We start from the raw sequence: 12,372 nt of genomic DNA, 5'->3' as shown, positions 1-12,372 counted from the left end.
AGCCAGCACTGTCAGTGCTCCCAACACACAGCCAGCACTGTCAGAGCTACCCCACACAGCCAGCACTGTCAGTCAACCCCCCCCCCCACACAGCCAGCACTGTCAGTGCTCCCCCCATACAGCCAACGCTGCCAGTGCTCCCCCACACAGCCAGCACTGACAGTGCTCCGACCACACAGCCAGCACTGACAGTGCTCCCACCACACAGCCAGCACTGTCAGTGCTCCCCCACACAGCCAGCACTGTCAGTGGTCCCACCACACAGCCAGCACTGTCATTGCACCCACCACACAGCCAGAACTGTCAGTGCTCCCCCCACACAGCCAGCACTGTCAGTGCTCTCCCACACAGCCAGCACTGTCAATGCTCGCACCACACAGCCAGCACTGTCTGTACTCCCACCACACAGCCAGCACTGTCAGTGCTCCCCCCACACAGCCAGCACTGTCTGTGCCCCCACTACACAGCCAGCACTGTCAGTGCTCCATCACACACAGCCAGCACTGTCAGTGCTCCCCCACACAGCCAGCACTGTCAGTGCTCTCACACACAGCAAGCACTGTCAGTGCTCACCCACACAGCCTGCACTTTCAGTGCTCCCCCCTCACAGCCAGCACTGTCAGTGCTCCCACCACACAGCCAGCACTGTCTGTGTTCCCCCACACAGCCAGCACTGTCAGTGCTCCCCCACACAGCCAGCACTGTCAGTGCTCCCCCACACAGCCAGCACTATCTGTGTTCCCCCACACAGCCAGCACTGTCAGTGCTCCCCCACACAGCCAGCACTGTCTGTGCTCCCCCACACAGCCAGCACTGTCAGTGCTCTCACCACAAGCAAGCTCTGTCAGTGCTCCCCCCCACACAGCCAGCACTGTCAGAGCTCCCGCCACACATCCAGCACTGTCATTGCTCCCACCACACAGCCAGCACTGTCAGTGCACCCCCACGCAGCCAGCACTGTCAGTCCTCCCCCCCACACAGCCAGCAATGTCAGTGCTCCCCCACACAGCCAACGCTCTCAGTGCTCCCCCACACAGCCAACACTGCCAGTGCTCCCACCACACAGCCTGCACTGCCAGTGCTCCCACCACACAGCCAGCACTGTCGGTGCTCCCCCCCCCCACAGCAAGCACTGTCAGTGCTCCCCCACACAGCCAGCACTGACAGTGCTCCCCCACACAGCCTGCACTGTCAGTGCTCCCCACACAGCCAGCACTGTCAGTGCTCCCCCCACACAGCCAGCACTGTCAATGCTCCCCACACACAGCCAGCACTGTCAGTGCTCCCACCAGACAGCCAGCACTGTCTGTGCTCCCCACTCACAGGCAGCACTGTCAGTGCTCCCACCACACAGCCAGCACTGTCAGTGCTCCCCCACACAGCTTAGCACTGTCAGTGCTCCCACCACACAGCCAGCAATGACAGTGCTCCCCCACACAGCCTCCACTGTCAGTGCTCCCCCACACAGCCAGCACTGTCAGTGCTCCCACCACACAGCCAGCACTGCCAGAGCTCCCACCACACAGCCAGCACTGTCAGTGCTCCCCACACAGCCAGCACTGTCAGTGCTCTCAACACAGAGCCAGCACTGCCAGTGCTCCCCCACACAGCCAGCACTGTCAGTGCTCCCAACACACAGCCAGCACTGTCAGTGCTCCCACCCACACAGCCAGCACTGTCAGTGCTCCACCCCCCAAACAGCCAGCACTGTCAGTGCTTCCCCACACAGCCAGCACTGCTAGTGCTCCCCCACACAGCCAGCACTGTCAGTGCTCCCACAACACAGCCAGCACTGTCAGTGCTCCCCCACACAGCCAGCGCTGTCAGTGCTCCCCAACAGCCAGCACTGCCAGTGCTCCCCACAGCCAACACTGTCAGTGCTCCACCACAGCCAATGCTGCCAGTGCTCCCCACAGAGCCTGCACTGTCAGTTCTCCCACCACACAGCCAGCACTGCCAGTGCTCCCTCACACAGCCAGCACTGTCAGTGCTCCCCCCACACAACCGGCACTGTCAGTGCTCCCCCACACAGCCAGCACTGTCAGTGCTCCCCCCACACAGCCAGCACTGTCAGAGCTCCCACCACACAGCCAGCACTGTCAGTGCTCCCCCACACAACCAGCACTGTCAGTGCTCCCACCACACAGCCAGCACTGTCTGTGCTCCCCCACAGCCAGCACTGTTAGTGCTCCCCCCACACAGCCAGCACTGTCAGTGCTCCCCCACACAGCAAGCACTGTCAGTGCTCCCACCACACAGCCAGCACGGTCAGTGCTCCCCTACACAGTCAGCACTGTCAGTGCTCCCCACACAGCCAGCACTGTCAGTGCTCCCACACACAGCCAGCACTGTCAGTGCTCCCAACACACAGCCAGCACTGTCAGTGCTCCCACCACACAGCAAGCACTGTCAGTGCTCCCCCACGCAGCCAGCACTGTCAGTGCTCCCAACACACAGCCAGCACTGCCAGTGCTCCCCCACACAGCCAGCACTGTCAGTGCTCCCAACACACAGCCAGCAATGTCAGTGCTCCACCCCCCAAACAGCCAGCACTGTCAGTGCTCCCCCACACAGCCAGCACTGTCAGTGCTCCCCCACACAGCCAACGCTGTCAGTGCTCCCCAACAGCCAGCACTGCCAGTGCTCCCCACAGCCAGCACTGTCAGTGCTCCCCCACACAGCCAGCACTGTCAGTGCTCCCACAACACAGCCAGCACTGTCAGTGCTCCCCCACACAGCCAGCGCTGTCAGTGCTCCCCAACAGCCAGCACTGCCAGTGCTCCCCACAGCCAACACTGTCAGTGCTCCACCACACACAATGCTGCCAGTGCTCCCCACAGAGCCTGCACTGTCAGTTCTCCCACCACACAACCGGCACTGTCAGTGCTCCCCCACACAGCCAGCACTGTCAGTGCTCCCCCCACACAGCCAGCACTGTCAGTGCTCCCACCACACAGCCAGCACTGTCAGTGCTCCCCCACACAGCCAGCACTGTCGGTGCTCCCCACACAGCCAACACTGTCAGTGCTCCCCCACACAGCAAGCACTGCCAGTGCTCCCCCACACCGCCAGCACTGTCAATGCTCCCACCACACATCCAGCACTGTCAGCGCTCCCCCACACAGCCAGCACTGTCAGTGCTCCCACCACACAGCCAGCACTGTCATTGCTCCCACCACACAGCCAGCCACTGTCAGTGCTCCCCCACACAGCCAGCACTGTCAGTGCCCCCACCACACAGCCAGCACTGTCAGTAATCCCCCTCACACAGCCAGCACTGTCAGTGCTCCCACCAAACAGCCAGCACTGTCAGTGCTCCCCACACAGCCAGCACTGTCAGTGAACCCACCACACAGCCAGCAATGTCAGAGCTCCCGCCACACATCCAGCACTGTCAATGCTCCCTTCACACAGCCAGCACTGTCAGTGCTCCCACCACACAGCCAGCACTGTCAGTGCCCCCACCACAGAGCCAGCACTGTCAGTGCTCCCAACACACAGCCAGCACTGTCAGTGCTCCCACCACACAGCAAGCACTGTCAGTGCTCCCCCACGCAGCCAGCACTGTCAGTGCTCCCAACACACAGCCAGCACTGCCAGTGCTCCCCCACACAGCCAGCACTGTCAGTGCTCCCAACACACAGCCAGCACTGTCAGTGCTCCAACCCCCAAACAGCCAGCACTGTCAGTGCTCCCCCACACAGCCAGCACTGTCAGTGCTCCCCCACACAGCCAGCGCTGTCAGTGCTCCCCAACAGCCAGCACTGCCAGTGCTCCCCACAGCCAGCACTGTCAGTGCTCCCCCACACAGCCAGCACTGTCAGTGCTCCCACAACACAGCCAGCACTGTCAGTGCTCCCCCACACAGCCAGCGCTGTCAGTGCTCCCCAACAGCCAGCACTGCCAGTGCTCCCCACAGCCAACACTGTCAGTGCTCCACCACACACAATGCTGCCAGTGCTCCCCACAGAGCCTGCACTGTCAGTTCTCCCACCACACAGCCAGCACTGCCAGTGCTCCCTCACACGGCCAGCACTGTCAGTGCTCCCCCCACACAACCGGCACTGTCAGTGCTCCCCCACACAGCCAGCACTGTCAGTGCTCCCCCCACACAGCCAGCACTGTCAGTGCTCCCACCACACAGCCAGCACTGTCAGTGCTCCCCCACACAGCCAGCACTGTCAGTGCTCCCCACACAGCCAACACTGTCAGTGCTCCCCCACACAGCAAGCACTGCCAGTGCTCCCCCACACCGCCAGCACTGTCAATGCTCCCACCACACATCCAGCACTGTCAGCGCTCCCCCACACAGCCAGCACTGTCAGTGCTCCCACCACACAGCCAGCACTGTCATTGCTCCCACCACACAGCCAGCCACTGTCAGTGCTCCCCCACACAGCCAGCACTGTCAGTGCCCCCACCACACAGCCAGCACTGTCAGTACTCCCCCTCACACAGCCAGCACTGTCAGTGCTCCCACCAAACAGCCAGCACTGTCAGTGCTCCCCACACAGCCAGCACTGTCAGTGAACCCACCACACAGCCAGCAATGTCAGAGCTCCCGCCACACATCCAGCACTGTCAATGCTCCCTTCACACAGCCAGCACTGTCAGTGCTCCCACCACACAGCCAGCACTGTCAGTGCCCCCACCACAGAGCCAGTACTGTCAGTGCTCCTCCTCACACAGCCAGCACTGTCAGTGATCACACCACACAGCCAGCAATGTCAGTGCTCTCCACACAGCCAGCACTGTCAGTGCACACCCACACAGCCAGCACTGTCAGTGCTCCCCCCACACAGCCAGCAATGTCAGAGCTCCCACCACACAGCCTGCACTGTCAGTACTCCCACCACATAGCCAGCACTGTCAGTGCTCCCACCACACAGCCAGCATTGTCAGTGCGCCCCCCACACAGCCAGCACTGTCAGTGCTCCAACCATACAGCCAGTACTGTCAGTGCACCCACCACACAGCGAGCACTGTCAGTGCTCCCCCCACACTGCCAGCACTGTAAGTGCTCTCCCACACAGGCAGCACATTCAGTGCTCCCACCTCACAGCCAGCAATGTCAGTGCTCCCACCACACAGCCAGCACTTTCAGTGCTCCCCCCACACAGCCAGCACTGTCAGAGCCCCCACCACAGAGCCAGCACTGTCAGTGCTCCCCACACAGGCAGCACTGTCAGTGCACACCCACACAGCCAGCACTGTCAGTGCTCCCAACACACAGCCAGCACTGTCAGAGCTACCCCACACAGCCAGCACCGTCAGTCAACCCCCCCCCACACAGCCAGCACTGTCAGTGCTCCCCCCATACAGCCAACGCTGCCAGTGCTCCCCCACACAGCCAGCACTGACAGTGCTCCGACCACACAGCCAACACTGACAGTGCTCCCACCACACAGCCAGCACTGTCAGTGCTCCCCCACACAGCCAGCACTGTCAGTGGTCCCACCACACAGCCAGCACTGTCATTGCACCCACCACACAGCCAGAACTGTCAGTGCTCCCCCACACAGCCAGCACTGTCAGTGCTCTCCCACACAGCCAGCACTGTCAATGCTCGCACCACACAGCCAGCACTGTCTGTACTCCCCCCACACAGCCAGCACTGTCAGTGCTCCCCCCACACAGCCAGCACTGTCTGTGCCCCCACTACACAGCCAGCACTGTCAGTGCTCCACCACACACAGCCAGCACTGTCAGTGCTCCCCCCACACAGCCAGCACTGTCAGTGCTCTCACACACAGCAAGCACTGTCAGTGCTCACCCACACAGCCTGCACTTTCAGTGCTCCCCCCTCACAGCCAGCACTGTCAGTGCTCCCACCACACAGCCAGCACTGTCTGTGTTCCCCCACACAGCCAGCACTGTCAGTGCTCCCCCACACAGCCAGCACTGTCAGTGCTCCCCCACACAGCCAGCACTATCTGTGTTCCCCCACACAGCCAGCACTGTCAGTGCTCTCCCACACAGCCAGCACTGTCTGTGCTCCCCCACACAGCCAGCACTGTCAGTGCTCTCACCACAAGCAAGCTCTGTCAGTGCTCCCCCCCACACAGCCAGCACTGTCAGAGCTCCCGCCACACATCCAGCACTGTCATTGCTCCCACCACACAGCCAGCACTGTCAGTGCACCCCCACGCAGCCAGCACTGTCAGTCCTCCCCCCCACACAGCCAGCAATGTCAGTGCTCCCCCACACAGCCAACGCTCTCAGTGCTCCCCCACACAGCCAACACTGCCAGTGCTCCCACCACACAGCCTGCACTGCCAGTGCTCCCACCACACAGCCAGCACTGTCGGTGCTCCCCCCCCACACAGCAAGCACTGTCAGTGCTCCCCCCACACAGCCAGCACTGACAGTGCTCCCCCACACAGCCTGCACTGTCAGTGCTCCCCACACAGCCAGCACTGTCAGTGCTCCCCCCACACAGCCAGCACTGTCAATGCTCCCCACACACAGGCAGCACTGTCAGTGCTCCCACCAGACAGCCAGCACTGTCTGTGCTCCCCACTCACAGGCAGCACTGTCAGTGCTCCCACCACACAGCCAGCACTGTCAGTGCTCCCCCCACACAGCTTAGCACTGTCAGTGCTCCCACCACACAGCCAGCAATGACAGTGCTCCCCCACACAGCCTCCACTGTCAGTGCTCCACCACACAGCCAGCACTGTCAGTGCTCCCACCACACAGCCAGCACTGCCAGAGCTCCCACCACACAGCCAGCACTGTCAGTGCTCCCCCACACAGCCAGTACTGTCAGTGCTCTCAACACAGAGCCAACACTGCCAGTGCTCCCCCACACAGCCAGCACTGTCAGTGCTCCCAACACACAGCCAGCACTGTCAGTGCTCCCACCCACACAGCCAGCACTGTCAGTGCTCCACCCCCCAAACAGCCAGCACTGTCAGTGCTTCCCCACACAGCCAGCACTGCCAGTGCTCCCCCACACAGCCAGCACTGTCAGTGCTCCCACAACACAGCCAGCACTGTCAGTGCTCCCCCACACAGCCAGCGCTGTCAGTGCTCCCCAACAGCCAGCACTGCCAGTGCTCCCCACAGCCAACACTGTCAGTGCTCCACCACAGCCAATGCTGCCAGTGCTCCCCACAGAGCCTGCACTGTCAGTTCTCCCACCACACAGCCAGCACTGCCAGTGCTCCCTCACACAGCCAGCACTGTCAGTGCTCCCCCCACACAACCGGCACTGTCAGTGCTCCCCCACACAGCCAGCACTGTCAGTGCTCCCCCCACACAGCCAGCACTGTCAGAGCTCCCACCACACAGCCAGCACTGTCAGTGCTCCCCCACACAACCAGCACTGTCAGTGCTCCCACCACACAGCCAGCACTGTCTGAGCTCCCCCACAGCCAGCACTGTTAGTGCTCCCCCCACACAGCCAGCACTGTCAGTGCTCCCCCACACAGCCAGCACTGTCTGTGTTCCCCCACACAGCCAGCACTGTCAGTGCTCCCCCACACAGCCAGCACTGTCAGTGCTCCCCCACACAGCCAGCACTATCTGTGTTCCCCCACACAGCCAGCACTGTCAGTGCTCTCCCACACAGCCAGCACTGTCTGTGCTCCCCCACACAGCCAGCACTGTCAGTGCTCTCACCACAAGCAAGCTCTGTCAGTGCTCCCCCCCACACAGCCAGCACTGTCAGAGCTCCCGCCACACATCCAGCACTGTCATTGCTCCAACCACACAGCCAGCACTGTCAGTGCACCCCCACGCAGCCAGCACTGTCAGTCCTCCCCCCCACACAGCCAGCAATGTCAGTGCTCCCCCACACAGCCAACGCTCTCAGTGCTCCCCCACACAGCCAACACTGCCAGTGCTCCCACCACACAGCCTGCACTGCCAGTGCTCCCACCACACAGCCAGCACTGTCGGTGCTCCCCCCCCACACAGCAAGCACTGTCAGTGCTCCCCCCACACAGCCAGCACTGACAGTGCTCCCCCACACAGCCTGCACTGTCAGTGCTCCCCACACAGCCAGCACTGTCAGTGCTCCCCCCACACAGCCAGCACTGTCAATGCTCCCCACACACAGCCAGCACTGTCAGTGCTCCCACCAGACAGCCAGCACTGTCTGTGCTCCCCACTCACAGGCAGCACTGTCAGTGCTCCCACCACACAGCCAGCACTGTCAGTGCTCCCCCCACACAGCTTAGCACTGTCAGTGCTCCCACCACACAGCCAGCAATGACAGTGCTCCCCCACACAGCCTCCACTGTCAGTGCTCCACCACACAGCCAGCACTGTCAGTGCTCCCACCACACAGCCAGCACTGCCAGAGCTCCCACCACACAGCCAGCACTGTCAGTGCTCCCCCACACAGCCAGCACTGTCAGTGCTCTCAACACAGAGCCAGCACTGCCAGTGCTCCCCCACACAGCCAGCACTGTCAGTGCTCCCAACACACAGCCAGCACTGTCAGTGCTCCCACCCACACAGCCAGCACTGTCAGTGCTCCACCCCCCAAACAGCCAGCACTGTCAGTGCTTCCCCACACAGCCAGCACTGCCAGTGCTCCCCCACACAGCCAGCACTGTCAGTGCTCCCACAACACAGCCAGCACTGTCAGTGCTCCCCCACACAGCCAGCGCTGTCAGTGCTCCCCAACAGCCAGCAATGCCAGTGCTCCCCACAGCCAACACTGTCAGTGCTCCACCACAGCCAATGCTGCCAGTGCTCCCCACAGAGCCTGCACTGTCAGTTCTCCCACCACACAGCCAGCACTGCCAGTGCTCCCTCACACAGCCAGCACTGTCAGTGCTCCCCCCACACAACCGGCACTGTCAGTGCTCCCCCACACAGCCAGCACTGTCAGTGCTCCCCCCACACAGCCAGCACTGTCAGAGCTCCCACCACACAGCCAACACTGTCAGTGCTCCCCCACACAACCAGCACTGTCAGTGCTCCCACCACACAGCCAGCACTGTCTGAGCTCCCCCACAGCCAGCACTGTTCGTGCTCCCCCCACACAGCCAGCACTGTCAGTGCTCCCCCACACAGCAAGCACTGTCAGTGCTCCCACCACACAGCCAGCACGGTCAGTGCTCCCCTACACAGTCAGCACTGTCAGTGCTCCCCACACAGCCAGCACTGTCAGTGCTCCCACACACAGCCAGCACTGTCAGTGCTCCCAATACACAGCCAGCACTGTCAGTGCTCCCACCACACAGCAAGCACTGTCAGTGCTCCCCCACGCAGCCAGCACTGTCAGTGCTCCCAACACACAGCCAGCACTGCCAGTGCTCCCCCACACAGCCAGCACTGTCAGTGCTCCCAAAACACAGCCAGTACTGTCAGTGCTCCACCCCCCAAACAGCCAGCACTGTCAGTGCTCCCCCACACAGCCAGCACTGTTAGTGCTCCCCCCACACAGCCAGCACTGTCAGTGCTCCCCCACACAGCAAGCACTGTCAGTGCTCCCACCACACAGCCAGCACGGTCAGTGCTCCCCTACACAGTCAGCACTGTCAGTGCTCCCCACACAGCCAGCACTGTCAGTGCTCCCACACACAGCCAGCACTGTCAGTGCTCCCAATACACAGCCAGCACTGTCAGTGCTCCCACCACACAGCAAGCACTGTCAGTGCTCCCCCACGCAGCCAGCACTGTCAGTGCTCCCAACACACAGCCAGCACTGCCAGTGCTCCCCCACACAGCCAGCACTGTCAGTGCTCCCAACACACAGCCAGCACTGTCAGTGCTCCACCCCCCAAACAGCCAGCACTGTCAGTGCTCCCCCACACAGCCAGCACTGTCAGTGCTCCCCACACAGCCAGCGCTGTCAGTGCTCCCCAACAGCCAGCACTGCCAGTGCTCCCCACAGCCAGCACTGTCAGTGCTCCCCCACACAGCCAGCACAGTCAGTGCTCCCACAACACAGCCAGCACTGTCAGTGCTCCCCCACACAGCCAGCGCTGTCAGTGCTCCCCAACAGCCAGCACTGCCAGTGCTCCCCACAGCCAACACTGTCAGTGCTCCACCACACACAATGCTGCCAGTGCTCCCCACAGAGCCTGCACTGTCAGTTCTCCCACCACACAGCCAGCACTGCCAGTGCTCCCTCACACAGCCAGCACTGTCAGTGCTCCCCCCACACAACCGGCACTGTCAGTGCTCCCCCACACAGCCAGCACTGTCAGTGCTCCCCCACACAGCCAGCACTGTCAGTGCTCCCACCACACAGCCAGCACTGTCAGTGCTCCCCCACACAGCCAGCACTGTCAGTGCTCCCCACACAGCCAACACTGTCAGTGCTCCCCCACACAGCAAGCACTGCCAGTGCTCCCCCACACCGCCAGCACTGTCAATGCTCCCACCACACATCCAGCACTGTCAGCGCTCCCCCACACAGCCAGCACTGTCAGTGCTCCCACCACACAGCCAGCACTGTCATTGCTCCCACCACACAGCCAGCCACTGTCAGTGCTCCCCCACACAGCCAGCACTGTCAGTGCCCCCACCACACAGCCAGCACTGTCAGTACTCCCCCTCACACAGCCAGCACTGTCAGTGCTCCCACCAAACAGCCAGCACTGTCAGTGCTCCCCACACAGCCAGCACTGTCAGTGAACCCACCACACAGCCAGCAATGTCAGAGCTCCCGCCACACATCCAGCACTGTCAATGCTCCCTTCACACAGCCAGCACTGTCAGTGCTCCCACCACACAGCCAGCACTGTCAGTGCCCCCACCACAGAGCCAGCACTGTCAGTGCTCCCAACACACAGCCAGCACTGTCAGTGCTCCCACCACACAGCAAGCACTGTCAGTGCTCCCCCACGCAGCCAGCACTGTCAGTGCTCCCAACACACAGCCAGCACTGCCAGTGCTCCCCCACACAGCCAGCACTGTCAGTGCTCCCAACACACAGCCAGCTCTGTCAGTGCTCCAACCCCCAAACAGCCAGCACTGTCAGTGCTCCCCCACACAGCCAGCACTGTCAGTGCTCCCCCACACAGCCAGCGCTGTCAGTGCTCCCCAACAGCCAGCACTGCCAGTGCTCCCCACAGCCAGCACTGTCAGTGCTACCCCACACAGCCAGCACTGTCAGTGCTCCCACAACACAGCCAGCACTGTCAGTGCTCCCCCACACAGCCAGCGCTGTCAGTGCTCCCCAACAGCCAGCACTGCCAGTGCTCCCCACAGCCAACACTGTCAGTGCTCCACCACACACAATGCTGCCAGTGCTCCCCACAGAGCCTGCACTGTCAGTTCTCCCACCACACAGCCATCACTGCCAGTGCTCCCTCACACAGCCAGCACTGTCAGTGCTCCCCCACACAACCGGCACTGTCAGTGCTCCCCCACACAGCCAGCACTGTCAGTGCTCCCCCCACACAGCCAGCACTGTCAGTGCTCCCACCACACAGCCAGCACTGTCAGTGCTCCCCCACACAGCCAGCACTGTCAGTGCTCCCCACACAGCCAACACTGTCAGTGCTCCCCCACACAGCAAGCACTGCCAGTGCTCCCCCACACCGCCAGCACTGTCAATGCTCCCACCACACATCCAGCACTGTCAGCGCTCCCCCACACAGCCAGCACTGTCAGTGCTCCCACCACACAGCCAGCACTGTCATTGCTCCCACCACACAGCCAGCCACTGTCAGTGCTCCCCCACACAGCCAGCACTGTCAGTGCCCCCACCACACAGCCAGCACTGTCAGTACTCCCCCTCACACAGCCAGCACTGTCAGTGCTCCCACCAAACAGCCAGCACTGTCAGTGCTCTCCACACAGCCAGCACTGTCAGTGAACCCACCACACAGCCAGCAATGTCAGAGCTCCCGCCACACATCCAGCACTGTCAATGCTCCCTTCACACAGCCAGCACTGTCAGTGCTCCCACCACACAGCCAGCACTGTCAGTGCCCCCACCACAGAGCCAGTACTGTCAGTGCTCCTCCTCACACAGCCAGCACTGTCAGTGATCCCACCACACAGCCAGCAATGTCAGTGCTCCCCACACAGCCAGCACTGTCAGTGCACACCCACACAGCCAGCACTGTCAGTGCTCCCCCCACACAGCCAGCAATGTCAGAGCTCCCACCACACAGCCTGCACTGTCAGTGCTCCCCCCACACACCAGCACTGTCAGTGCTGTCCCACACAGCAAGCACTGTCAGTGCTCCCCCACACAGCCTGCACTGTCAGTGCTCCCCCACACAGCCAGCACTGTCAGAGCTCCCGCCACACATCCAGCACTGTCATTGCTCCCACCACACAGCCAGCACTTTCAGTACACCCACCACACAGCCAGCACTGTCAGTGCTCCCCCACACAGCCAGCACTGTCAGTGCTCCCCCCACACAGCCAGCACTATCAGTGCTCCCCCACACAGTCAGC

This window comes from Scyliorhinus torazame, chromosome 20 (genome assembly GCF_047496885.1).
Source record: "Scyliorhinus torazame isolate Kashiwa2021f chromosome 20, sScyTor2.1, whole genome shotgun sequence".
Taxonomy (NCBI): Eukaryota; Metazoa; Chordata; class Chondrichthyes; order Carcharhiniformes; family Scyliorhinidae; genus Scyliorhinus; species Scyliorhinus torazame.
The sequence above is the reverse complement of the archived record's forward strand: the minus strand, read 5'-3'. Positions refer to the sequence as shown.